The sequence below is a fragment of the Excalfactoria chinensis genome, chromosome 14 (assembly GCF_039878825.1).
Source record: "Excalfactoria chinensis isolate bCotChi1 chromosome 14, bCotChi1.hap2, whole genome shotgun sequence".
Lineage (NCBI taxonomy): Eukaryota > Metazoa > Chordata > Aves > Galliformes > Phasianidae > Excalfactoria > Excalfactoria chinensis.
In genome coordinates this window covers 10,793,585-10,807,205 of record NC_092838.1, presented here as the reverse complement: position 1 = coordinate 10,807,205, position 13,621 = coordinate 10,793,585, and the positions used below count along the sequence as shown (strand labels likewise).

The 13,621-nt window shown below is 48.7% G+C and overlaps 1 protein-coding gene across 4 annotated transcripts in view; it reads left to right on the top strand.

The window, feature by feature from the left end:
• ELFN1 (extracellular leucine rich repeat and fibronectin type III domain containing 1) overlaps window positions 1-13,621 on the top strand; it is an 86,370-nt gene that overhangs the window by 17,435 nt on the left and 55,314 nt on the right. For all 4 annotated transcript variants that reach the window (XM_072349338.1, XM_072349337.1, XM_072349339.1 and 1 more), the window contains exon 2: window positions 212-324. The gene's annotated coding sequence lies outside the window, so the exon portion shown is untranslated. The remainder of the gene's footprint in view (window positions 1-211; window positions 325-13,621) is intronic.

Genomic DNA, 13,621 nt, shown 5'->3' with positions numbered 1-13,621 from the left:
TTAGGCCATGCAATGATTTTGACTATCTCATGCATAGTAGATTAAAGAAGATCTGCAATTTATTTTTAAAGCTTTGAACCAAACACTTGGATGATCCTAGAAAAAAAGGGGCTTAAAATATTACCAACCTCATGATTGCACAAAGCTGGAAGAGAAGTAGCCCTAAAACTTCCCAGTAAAACCTTTTTTCTCTGCACTCTTATATCAACAGCTCCAACCATGATCAGTGCATAAATCTACCTTCAACGCAGGATGCTGGAGAGGTACCAAGGGAGAGCAGCGTGCTCCTGGCTGCGTGGTGAGAAGGGAAGGACGCACATACAGGTAGGGGCTGTTGCTGGGTTCTCATCCTCTGTTGCCTGCTTGGATTGAACTAACCCTGCTTGTTGCTTGGAATGGAGAGGGGAAATAAGTTGTTGACTAGAGGGAAACTTGAGAAGTGATTGTTTAAGGTCGTCTGAAGGCACTGATGTGTTTCTTGGACCTGCTCTGGGATCCGCCTGGCCAGGCAGATGGTGGCATTTTCTGCTGTGTTTGCTCTTGGTCTTCATCTACCCAGTGGGATTCTGCCCATGTGCTCATGTAGCAGAGGCAGAGCAGTGCTGGGTGCTCCTACAGCCAGGACAAGGCAGCTCTGCCTTCCCTCCCTGCATCTCCATAGAGAAATGGAGCACATGCTCTGCAATTACTCCTTCCCAGAATCCAGCCCAGCACTGCGTGTGAAGTTGCTGCTGAGCTGCCTTTCAGTGTGGGAGCAGAGCTGGAGGCTCCTACCAGGCTCTCTTAATCCAGCCTTGATCCGTGCACTTCAAACAGGAGCCTTGTTTTAGGGATATGCTTGCGTCCCGCTAGGCTGCTCTTCTGCCTGTAAGGACAGCGATGTGCTGAGATAATATTTTATTTTTGGGTAATTCTTGGCTACTGGTCAGCGCTGCGATGCAGACTGATGTTTCTCTTGGACACCTGTAGTTGTGCTGGTGGCTTGGATGGTGCCCTGGATCAGTGGTTTGAGGAAACAACTTGAGCTTAGCTTCTCACCCCCTTGGGGTTGACTCCTTCGTATGCAGTGAGACTTGTTGCCTGAACTCAATCTATTTCTTTCCATTGCACTGATCACTCAAATGTGTGTTTCTCCATCTGCATGCTTGTGTTCATTTCCTGCAGTGATCATGGAGGGCAGGATGGATCCTGCTGGGGCTGGGGCTGGGGGCTGCCTCCCCTTAGGGCCTCTTTGGAGCTGGCTGTGTGTAAAGGTTGGGGTCCCTGGAGTCCAGCATGGGGAGGAAACCCATGTTGGGACCTCTGCTGGAGCGTGGCTGTGCTGCTGGCTGAGTGGGGTGGGGTGAGATGTGCTGGGGTTGGACAGAGCTGTGGATTTCTCTGTTCAGATGGGTTTTTCATGCATGTTTTATCAGCTCTGAGATTTCCTTGTCTGTGGGAAGGACTGGGTATCTTGGAGAAGCAGCACAGGTTGTGTTGAGAGCACTGAGGTCTCTAGGAGTGATGCTGGGTCCTGCCTGGAGCTGAAGTAGTAGCACAGGTACTTCTCCGTGTGCTTTCCAGTCTCAAAGATGAGGCAGTGAAATGGGAGCTAGGTGGTATAAGAGCAGCACATCTTGCCTGGGGAGCCTGTGTTAGTGTTGGGAAACATTTGACAATGCATGTTCTGTGGCTCATTCCTTCAGAGCAAGGCGCCTTTTATGTTCCCACTCCCAATTATCCTCTTAATTACTCAATGAAATGCCCAATAAAACAAATCACTATAATTTCTATTTTATTCTCTTGTCTATCACGGTTTACTTAAGAGCACAGGACCCATTAAGGAGGCTCTTTCTCATCAGGGAATGCTTTCCAATAGATCATACTTACCGAACAGCTTTATGTTCCTATCCTGCGTCTCACCCTCACTTCTCATGCCAGTTCACTAATTACCGGGGCCAGCGGTGCCTGGGAAGCACTGCCTCCCTCACTGCCCATCCACAGCACTGAGTCTGTGACATCCCCATGGCAATAAGATTGTGACATCCCCATGGCAACGGCCTATGATGTCACTAATGGAGATTCCAACTTTGTTGAGCATCCAGGCAGCGGGGCTGAAACTCTTGGGCTCTCACATCTCTCGAGAGAGGAAGGAATTAAAATGCAGGCAAGCCTTTAAAACTGCTTTAGATTTCTCAGAGGAAGGGAGGGATGATGATCAGGGGGCTGCTGTGGGCAGTTCCTTCCCCTGCTTGGGGTTTTGCTTAGGGGGAGCTGAGCCCACAGTCACGGCTGGTGTGTGGGGCATCCTTCCCATGTCCCCAGCTCTGCAGTGCACTGAACCCAAAGCCAACCCAGGATCTGTAGCCTCAGCTCTTCCCTAAACCAGCATCTGCATTGTCTTCAGTGCTTTTTTTAATTCATAGTATAATGAGATGCTGCTCATGCACAGACAGCGAGGGAGGGAGATTCATGGGTATGTTGCCTTTCTAGCAACAGGAAAATCACCTAAAAATCCAGCTCACGTGGCGGGGTGGCACAAACCATGCGGTGTGTTCAAACCCCACAGAGCTCACCCAGGGAAACCACCTCGCTGGTAACTCATTCAGTAGCAAAAGCAAATCAAGCAAGTGGAAGAATCAATCTCTTTCTTTTAGTTTTTCTAAGGTAGGAATAAAAGTGATATTTCAAAGGGCAGCGTGTCTCGGCTGAGCGGCGGTGGGGAGAAGCCGGCACTGCGGAACAGACTGTCCTGTCTCCCAGCTCCTCACATTGTAACTTCTGAGCTGGATTCAATAGAAATGAATGTTCGGTGGTTCCAGTGGTGGCCTTTGGAAATGGAGCTAATGGAACAAGGCAAAAAAAAAAAAATATCGTTACAACGTTTTGACAAGCCTTTAAACATTTGTGCTCAGCGGTTTGGAGCTCGGGACCCACCTGCGGGAAGTGGTGCCCTCTGTTAGTGAAGCAAAGTCCTGCTGTTAATTAAGCAAACGATGCTGAGCTGGGTGGCTCTGATGGCATCGCCTGTGCTGGGATGGAAGCATGGCAGGCGGCCAGTTCTTGGAGAGCCAAAGGAGGAGAAGGCAGACTGCTGCCCCGGGATGAGGAGGCTGCGGTGATTAAATAGGATCTGCTGAAATCCTTCCAAAGCGGGCTTAGGAATTAAGAGCCATCAATGTCACATGGAGGGTCAGTCTCTGCGGGACATCTCCGGCCTCCCCCCGTGCTTCTCTTTAGCCCCTTTTGAGTGCTAGGAAATTCATCCTTCATTTTGGAGCTCTTTCATTCTGCTGTGGAAAGGCCAAATCTTGGCAAGGAGAGGCACTTGGAGCGGGCAAAGGATGGGGCTGTGCACACCAGGGTGAGAGCTGCTTTCAGTTCAGGCCCCATTAGGAAGATGACGCTGGGACTCCCACCAAGGGAGGGTGTCTTTTTTTCCCCCTCCGCCTTTCTCCTTATTTTCTCAGGCAGGAAGGGTTGGTTGCAGCAGGGAGACTTGCACACATCATTAGAGCAGAGAGTCCAGCTCCACGCGGCCATCAACCCCAATCAGAGCGATTTAAAAGGCTGCACTTGCTTTAATCATCCAGAGATGCTCCGGCTTGTCAGTGTGAACCCAGGGCTCCTGGATGCGGAGGGATGGAGCTGGGGAAATGATGCTGAGATGAGACTCCTGGCATTAAAAAGGCAGCATTCCTCACCTGTGCACTGGCCCCAGGGCAGGCCTGGAGGATGAGGTCCTTCATTTACTGTCTCCTCATTTCCTTCCATGGAAAGGAGGTGGCCGTGAGTCTATGGCTGTGTGAGCTGCTCTGAGACATGCAGGCAAAAAGTGCCTGCCTGCAAACTGATGGCTGCATCCCAAGCCCTGTGAGTTGCGTGAGCGCTGCCCTGCTGTGCTCGTGCTGTACTTTCCACACACCAGCTACAGCCGTGGGTCCTTCTCTTGGTTTTCTCCTCACCCCATGGCAGCCCCACATGCTGTGTGCATCACTGGATGGAGAAAGGACAGACACGTGAGAAACATGACAACTATCCCCATGCTGACTGCAGAACATGAATGTCCTCCCCCAAGCATTCCTGCATCCACAGGGGTGCTTTCATGATGCCCATAGAGATTTTTTTTCTAAGAAGGGGGAAAAAACAACCCTCCTTCTGCTGATTCTTCTGCTCGTTTCTACTCCCCTTCAGGTGTTGTGCTGCAGTCTCACAGGTTCCTGGCTCAGGTTGCACCCCAGGACTGGATAAGACCAACACAGTTCTGCTAATGACCCCCGAGATAGGGGTGATGTAGAGGCAAAGTCTCGGAGAAGATTTATCATTGAACTCAAACTAGGAGCCTTCTGCTTGTGAAGCAATTAGCTGGTGTTCTGCCCTAACTGCTGCTCATTAAAGATGAGCAGGGCTGAAGGCGGCATGTAGGAGGCAGCCAGGACATCTTTCTGGACTTTGATTTGATCTCTGCCTTTCATGGCCTTCCCCTTTTGTTCTTGATCATTGGCTTTAAAAGCACATCTTTGACAGGAGGCAACAAAAGTCTCCCTTAAGCAGAGAGGTTTTTGGCAGCGAGCGTTTGCCTTTTGGAGCTGCCCTCTCTGTTGGGTAAACATGAAACGATCCTCTCTGACTGGAACTGATGCTCTGGAGCCATGTTATTCCATAGGGAAGAGGAATTTTCACTCATTTTCAACATGGATTATTTTTGTGACTGACTGTAATAGTTTCTTTGGCGGTATTAAGACTTATTATGTCAGGATTTATTTTGGTGTGAAGCGATTGGACATGCTGTAGTCCTGTAGCTTGCCATTGTGTGCTGAAGCCCAAGCGGCCATCTCATCCCACTTCCACCACGGTGGTGATGTATTTTGCACAGCTGGGTCCATCTCCTGAGGCCAGCTGTTCCCCATTGCCTTGTAACTGCTAAGGGAACAAACTGAAGGGTATGAAGTTACTGTTAAAAGCGTGGAAAGGTCCTATGGGTCAAAAATCTGTATAGAAAAACTGCTTAGAAAAGGGATTTGAGGACCTCAGAAGAGGGTTTGCACCTTCAGAGCAGCAGTGCAAGCGCTGGGAACTACCTGGTGTTATCAGCAGAAAATGCAAGTGAGGATGAAATGTGAATTGTGCTGCAGTGATGCTGAGACATCTAAGAGAGGGCTTTATTGGTCCTAAAACAAGTGGCATTTGCTCAGGGACATGATTTAGTGGTGAGTTGTTAGAGTTAGGTTGGCATGGTTAGATTGCAGCTGGACTCGATGATCTTTAAGGTCTTTTCCAACCTGAGCTATTCTGTGATTCTGTGACGTTGCTCACAATGAGGCAGTGAAGCAGTAAGTTTATTAGCTAAGCAGATATGTTGGTACCTGTGGGAGCACTGGAGATGTAAATATAGTGGATCTGCTCCTCAAAGTCATGACCGATGTGGGATTTTGGTGACCAGTCCTCATGCTTTACCAGATATCAGAAGGTTGACTTAAAACCCTTATAGCTTTACCAAACCAATTAGAAATGAGTGGATATTGTTGGTGTTAAACTGGTTGCTGTTCTCCTAGCTCCATGAACATCATTCACATCATCCAGGACATTTAGTTTGTAGCGCTCCTGTCTTACTGTAGTGTAGAATGGATTCAGTTCATGGGTTTGACCTGTCTGTGCAGGGGCTCCTCTGGCCTAAGCAGTCAGCTGGCCTCAAGGCATTCTTGGTGATGTACTGTCAGCTGAACACCTCCACAGGGCCAGCACGAGCTCGGGTCAAACTTGGGTGTGTAGTGATGGATGTTGGGGTGGAGTGGCTGGCTCACATTGACTGAGATGCCTGAGGCATTAGGACTTCGCTTGTCCTAAGATCCTGCCATGCTCAGTGTATGGGCAGCTGAGCTGAATCTGCAGTCTGGATTGCCTTCGGCTTAGGAGAAAGAATGCATTTACAGCCTGCTGAGCAGACTGGTCTCATTCCCTTCCAAGAACAGCCCCTGTGTTCAAGAAGGGAACATAACACAGTGAGCAAGGCAGCCCCTCTGCCCAACAGGGCTCCCACAGGACCGGCAGAAGGGCCCTGCAGTCAGGAGGAGCAGGAAGCTGTCTGTCTGTCTGTCTGTCCATTCTCTTCTACCACATAAACCCAAGTTAGCCTCAGCTACTTTTGGCAGCCTAGTTCTGTTCTCCAGCAAGTGCTGGGCAGCTTGGGAGGTGACGGGGATAGGAACGCTCTGTTCAGCAGCTGCACATTCCATTAATTTAATGAGGATTTTTTTATATTATTATTTTTTTTTTCACGAGGCAGATGGTAAAATAGCTATTTTCTGTTGTCTAATAAATACCATCAGCAAGGCAGAAAATGTGCAATCTCGCCAAGTCCTTTTTCTGATTCCTCGCCCTCCTGTACTGATGCATTCCCTGTTCTCTGCTGGGAGCCAATGGGGGAGGGTGGTGGGATGGGAGGGAGATGGGATGCGCAAGGCAAGTCCGAAATTGCTGGCGGGACCAGTGCAATAGGACTGCAGCTCTCCCTGATTGGGCAGAGCCTCCACGTCCTGCTGGGAGAGCTGCACTCTGGCAGCCTTTGCCGATCCAATTCTCACTTCATCTGATTGCAGTAATAACAACTCGCACAAATTTCCTGCCTCAACCTGAAATCTTCCAGCTCTGCAATGCAAATAATATAATGTGTGATGAGGAGCGCGATGACAGGGATAATAATAATAATAGTGATGATGCCTTTATTCAATGAATGAGTGAATCAAGCAAGCAAAAATAAATGGCATTCAGAGCTTGAAAATCAATAGGAAGAGAAATCGGGAGGAAATGCAGGGGGAATTGCATTTCTGGGGGAGTGCCATGCTTAGGAGCGGCAGGAAGAAGAGATGAGCGAAGCCCATTGGGGCTGGGCACTCCTTTCCAGGCTGTGTCATTCCTGGGCTCTCTCTCCTCCTGTGATTATTGCATTTGCTGAGCTCGCTGCTGCTCTGTGCCTGGTCCTAGGCTCTCTGTGATCTCTTTGCCCCCACTTGATTTATGGCTCTCATGGGCTCTCTGATTGTGTCTGAGCAGTTGGCAGGCTGCAGACCTGACCCAGGGTTGGGTAATAACTTGTCTTTTGTCCCATGCCCAGGAGGTTGGCCATTAAAAAAAAAAGCTCCAGACATCAATTTTCCTCTCCACCGAGGTGGAATTGCAAAATGATGAGATGGTCTTTGCCCTCATTTATCTCTTCTTTCCCTTTCTTTTCCTCTATCTTTTTTTCTTTCCTTATCCTACTGCACATCGCTCTCTTTTTCACCCCCTTCCACTATCTCCTCCATCGTTTCTCACCCTCATACCCCTCTGCACATCTCTACTTCTCCTCTCTCTCCCTCTTGCTCTCTTCTGTCTCATTTTTTTTCCATATGTTTCTTTCCCATCTCAAATACTCTGTGTCTTTTCTTGCTGTGCCCAGCAGTTTGATATCCTCACCTGTAATAGCTTGCTAATGCAGTAATTCTACAAGAGACCCTTGAAAACCCAAAGCCTTGGTGGCCATCATAGCTCACCTTTTAACGTGGCTTCCCCTTGATCAGGGATTCACTTCAGATGGGATTTTCATGTGCACAGCTCTGCTGCTCTGTTAGTAACAAAAAAAGACCAGACGATTCCTGCAACAGGTGAATATATTTCACGGCTGCAATGAGTCGGATATTTCCCCACTTCCCACAGGTGCATGGGGAGATTTAATCAGCCACCACTTCTTGTGCTGAGTGTGTGCTTAAAGGATTGTGTTACATACCTATGTCTGTGCAGAGATCTCCTGGGGAAAGCCCTTGTTTGCCAGCAGGGTTATTCCCGTGGTGTCTTGGCAGTATCCGGGGGACTTTTCCTCTCTGGAGAGATGCTGTGTAGCAAGTTTGGAGCTGATATCCTGATCTCTCAGGTGGTGGGTTCATGTTCCTAAACACCCTAACCCAGTGTCGTCAGTGCCAGTCCCTGCACTGAACACCTCAGGTGCTTGGACCTGGCTACTGGAGTCTCTCCAGTCAGCCCCTCCAAACAGTGCTTGCTCAGGTGAGAGTCCAGTGCTGGCAGTGCCCCTTTTCTGGGCTCTCAGAGTGAAGACTTCCATAATCCTAAAGGAAAAGGAGAAGCTCCTTCTGTCCTTTGCCTCTACTGATTGTAGCTGCACCTCTGTACTGTGTTTAAATCTATTCATATCTGTTGGTAAATGAAGTATGCAGAGGGAAATACTGGGAAATTATACTTAACTTGCACCTGCAGCAAGACCTGCTATTAGGAAATTGATTTCCTGAAGTCTGCCCTATCACCACTCCCCTATGGACATGGGGATAGAGGAGATGATGAAACTTGGATATTCTGTATTGCAAGGGTCGCAGAACAGGCTTTCCATGGGTCTCACCGTTGTCAGCTGCTCTGTGTTCTGGTCCCTGGATATGAGTGGATGGCAGTGTTGGATGCAGTGTGTGGTGATGTACCTCAGGGAAGTGAGTACAGTGGCAGCAGGCAGTGAGCAGCCCTGAAAGCCAGGCCCAGAACAGCAAGCAGCAAATAAAGGGCTGCCAGCTTATGGTTTGGGGTTGCCAGCTAATCCCAGGATGGAGAGCCCATGGTTCAGCAGCAGACTGCGGAGCAATGGCAGTGAGCAGGGAGGTGTGACTTGCAAATCTTCCTGCCAGACTCTTTTCTGAGAAGCACAAATCTGGATTAACCCCCTGCCATGTTGCCAGGTTTAGACACAGAAGATGGGGTAGGGCTTAATGCGTTGTGTCCAGTGCCAGATACTGGAGGATCTCTAAACACAATGTGAGCATGGAGCTGCAGGGCAGCTGTGCTCTTTCTGTTTCATGCACAGGAAGGCCATGGACCTGAGAAGTAGTGAAGTTTCCACACAAATCACCCCAGGGGCCATAATTCAGTTTTCTATTTACAAAGCTCTGAGACAATGGTTCCCTGTGCTCCACTGGCAAAATAGTAGAAATTATAAGTTTTTCCAAGAGAATGATCTGAAAGGTAATTAAGTTGATGCCCCCCCTTGCCATGAATCTTGTAGCTTTGGGATTACTGCTTGGAACAGAGTGAAAACGTTTGATTTATGACTGAGATGTTGTAGGAACCTTCAGGAGCAAACAGAGGCAATAATTCCATGACAGAGCACACTGTTGCTCAAGGGAGAGATCTGAACTTCAAGCCTCATCGCTGCTCTGAGAGAGCCTGGTCCAACAGAGACCTTGCTTGTTAATAGCAGACCTCTACACAATGGCACTTCTCAATAGCAAAAGCCATCCAGCTCCACTCAAGACAGGGTCTTCAGCAAACAAGATGGCTGGGTGATGAGGAGAGAGTCTGCAGATAGAAAGGAAAGGTACCAGAAGATTGTGGTAAGATGTATTAGCTTGCTAGCTGGGCTGTGAGGTGTCCTTCATGCGTTACTGAGTGCAGCAGTGGTTGCCATCTGGCCCACCTTCATCATCTTAATGATCCTCACTGAGACAGACATGAAGGGTCAAGGATCCCTGTTTGAGGGACAAGTACCTGGGCAGAAACTGGCCTGAGGAAGTCTGTGGCCTACTTTTATACTTCAGTGTAGTTCCAATACTCCCTTCACCAGCACTGAGACCAGTGCTTCAGGGCATCCAGAGATTCTGCAGCCTGTTGATCAGCATGATCCAGGTTTGAATGCCAGCATTAAATAACTACAGCTGCTTGGACAGACAGTGCAAAATGTGATAGAATCAAGCTCTTTTCAATAGTGGCAGCTGGACTGGTTGGGGTCAGTGGGCACAAAAGCAGCTTGGAAGGTTCAGATTGGGTGTGTGCAAAGAGATGTGCACTGGGAGCATGGTGCAGCACCAGGACGAGTGGAGAAAGAGGGCTGAGGATGCATCCACACTAAGCCATGGTTGGTAAAATATTAGAGATGATCTTGGAGTTAATTGGGAAGGGATCTCATTCCCACGTCTGAAGGGCAGTGAGGGGACTTTCATCTGCCCTTCTCCTCCATGACATGACTGGAGCAAACTTGCCAGCTTGAAAAGTTGTATATTTGAGTGCTCAGAAGAGAGCAGGGCCTGGAATGTCACCTGATTATGGCTGATAAGTGAGGTTTGTTACAGAAAAGCAGGTCTATCCGTCTCTTTGCTCCTGAGGGGACAAGCTCTTCAGCAAAAAAAAAAAAAGAGCAGGAATGGCTGGGGGATTTTAATGGAGTTAACTGAAATTTCCACCAGGGAGTTTAAGTGTTGGCATTTAGCTGAAGAGGAGAAAACATCTCGTTTTCTTCTGGGAGAAAAAGCACACACACACACACACACACTAACACCACCAAACAAACCAACCAAGAAAACAGCATTTTCTGAGTGGAAGGAAGCAGCTCCTATGACATGGGATTCTGGTCTGTTGGGGCTGTGGAAGATGGACTAATACTCTCCCCTTGTGGGGACAGCCTGGATACTTTGAGGAGCTCTTGGTGTCACAGAGGAGTGACTGTATGTACAGGGGCCATGTAACATCAGTTCTCTGCTTACACAGGATATCTTTTAACCTGGAGTTTATGAGGGCTGATGTGGTGGTGGTTGGCCTGTTCCAGTCCCTAGAGCAAGAGGAATGGGTGCATCTCAGTAATTAGAGCTGGAGGGTCCTTCTTTCAGAAACAGCACTGCCTTTACCTCCCCACTGGGAGAGGAACTCCCATGCTTTGCTTAGTGGGCCATGGCCCATTTTATGGAGGCACCAGGCAGTACTAACACAGCAAACCCCAATTAGTTCTGGAAGCAGCACACGCAACATTGAACTTGCTGCTGTTTTGCTCCCCAAGGCAACAGCAGGGAAACCAGGCTTGCAAATGGGCTGTTCCCTGGGTGGGCACTGAGTATGCAGCTGTGATGGCCAAAGAGCCATTTTCAAATGGGATTTGCTGCTGATCTCAAGTCGTGCTGTCCTTGCTTTCGGGCAGTTGTCCAGGTTGATCGGGTTGTCCAGGGTGATGCTGGAGCTGTCCATGAGAGCTGCACGGCTCCAGGACTGGCATGTTCACCCTCCCGCAGCCATCAGCCTCCTTTTCTCTTGCCTGGGTATGAAACCCTTCCTCAAAACCTCCTTCTGTCATCTGGGCTACAATGGGAAATGGGCAGAGCAGAGGGGCTGCTTGGTTGTTGGATAAACCTCTTACTGAGAGGCAGATTCAGGTGCAGATGAGGTATCAGCAAATTGCACCAAACCTCTGTATTGGACAGCATCATCCAACAGGAGCCTTGTTACTGCAGCTGCTCCTTTCCTGTAGCAATGGTGCCCACTCCAGCCCAGTGCTGGCCCAGCAGCTCCCTACCCTCTGGCTCCCTGCTCCCAGGGCTGTGCTTCATTAGCATCCTGATAAGTCGAGTGTTCATTGCTGAGTCTTAAGAAATAGGCAAAAAAGCCAACCCTTCATGCAAGAATAAAAATAGCCCTAATAATTTAGGCAATTAGTTAATTAGCCTCATTTATTTGAAAGCACAGAGTGGCGTGGGAAGACTTTGCCACTGTTTTTGTTAAGCATTTTTTTTTTTTCATTCGCTTTGTTTGCTTCTCCCTTGCCATTTTCTCTGCTCCCTGACATAGATACAGCCACCCAAGATGATTTAAAGTGGTGTGTGCACAACCGAAGCAGGATGCTGCATGGAGTAGAGACAGTGCTGTAGGGCTGTGCCAGGAGTTTTGGCACCAAGCTCATGGCATTATCATCTCATATAGGGAAGCAGGTGGCTTCTTTCTGTGTTGCCCATTCCCTGACCCGTCTATGTCCCTTCATCACAGGTAAATGCTGTGACACATTCTGGATGACTCATGTTTCTAAACATCTGTGAGCTGGTCGCTGGCTGGGATAGAGCTGCACTCAGCATAACTTTCAGCAATGAGATTTCACTTTTTAGGGCTTTTTCCATCTCAGAAAGGAACCTTACCTATGAGAGGTGGCTTGCAGCCTGAGAGGAGCACATTTGTAGCATCCTTTGCTTTTTCCCTGCTACACAGTGTTGGTCCTCATTTAGTCCTTAGACTAAAACAGACAGGGAAAAGAGTCAAGATAAAACAGGCATTTATAGGGGGAAGCAGAGGTGCTGCAGTAGCACAAGGGTCCAGGTGAGGGGAGCAGGCTGCTCCTTGCCCAGCATCCCTGTGCCAGCCCTCTCCAAGGCAGGCGCTGCCATTGGAGCGGGACGAAGTGGTAATGCTCTCCCAGGTAACTGTCACACTTAATCCCAGGAACAAGCACAAGCAGATGCTTGAAAAGAGCTTGACAGCCTGAATGGCTCAGAATTCAATTTTTAAGGCAGGGTGCTCTGTGTTAAGCAGGGAGAAAGAGAGATTTGTGCTGCTGAAGGAGCAAGAGGCAGAGAAGTGTGGAAATCAGCCCTGTGAGCCAGACTCTGTGCCCAATGGAAGAAATGCTCTGTGCTCACCTGCAGAGGAGAGTGCTTTGGTTGGACTGCTGTTGCATGGAGGACATTGAGGGAGGTATTGTATCTCCAGATCCTGCACCCTGCTCAGGTCCTGTCCCCCAGCATCTCTCCGGGTCTGTCCACACCAAGATCTCATAACAAGCAGGACATCTCTGTGGATGGATGGATGGTGGCATCCATCTCCATCGTGGCAGGGGCACAAGTTGCAGTCTTGTATGTTGCTGAGTACTTGAGGCCTCACTAGGCATCCAAACCAGGGCCATTTCATTGTGGTTCAGCAGGCTTAGCCATCATTAGAGATGAAAACTGTCTGCTTAAGTATCATACCCAGCCTGCTGGGGTAGAGTGATCCCCTCACTCAGCAACCAGTCCTCCTCCACCAGCTCTGGGACAGCTGGTGGTTGGCTCCCACTGCCCTCCCCCACCTCTGGCTAACGCGAGTTGCATCTCCCACACGTTATTCACAGGGGGAGCTGAATGAAACGTCTTCCTGATTTATTTCTGAAGATATTAGATCTTCTCAGGTTGTTCATCTTCTCCAGAAATGACAGCTCCCAGGCACCTGGGGATAAATGGTGCCTTGGAACAATTCCGTTGTTTCTATTCCAGGCAACAGGAATTCCTCAGATCTTGACATCAGTCCCCAAACCCCGGCGTGTTAGCATAACCTCCAGACAGCTCTGAGTTTCTTGACCCAGAAAAAGGACGGGATTTATTGTGGACCCTGGCAGAGTGGTGTCCTTGTGGCTCTGCCCTGCTGGCGTACCGCGTCCTCCTCTCCTCCCGCAGAACCAGCTGGAATCTTCTTGTCTAAACAGCTCTCCGTCAGCAAATGCCACATCCACGGAAGGGGCTTTTGTGTGTGAAATCAAATCAATGTTGATTAATTTTCGTTGTGGAAAGGAGGACAAAAAAGACCTGTTAAAAATGTCAAGATGCCTTCTTTCTCATTCTTGCAAGAAAATCTTCAATTTTTTATCTCTTAATGACCTTTTGTTTGAAGCCTTTGTCTTTTATAAGAAGTATTCAAGAAGAGATGAAGCAAAATGAAGTGTTAAAGATCCTTTGAAGCGAAATTTGGCCAATTCCCATCACTTGTTTTATTGTTTTTTTTGTGTTTTTTTTTCCTCTTTAAACACAAAGGGAGGAATTCTATTTCTTTTCTCTCCAGATTTGTTGCCCCATGAAGTTCACAGCGATGGGTGGAAGCTGGAGAA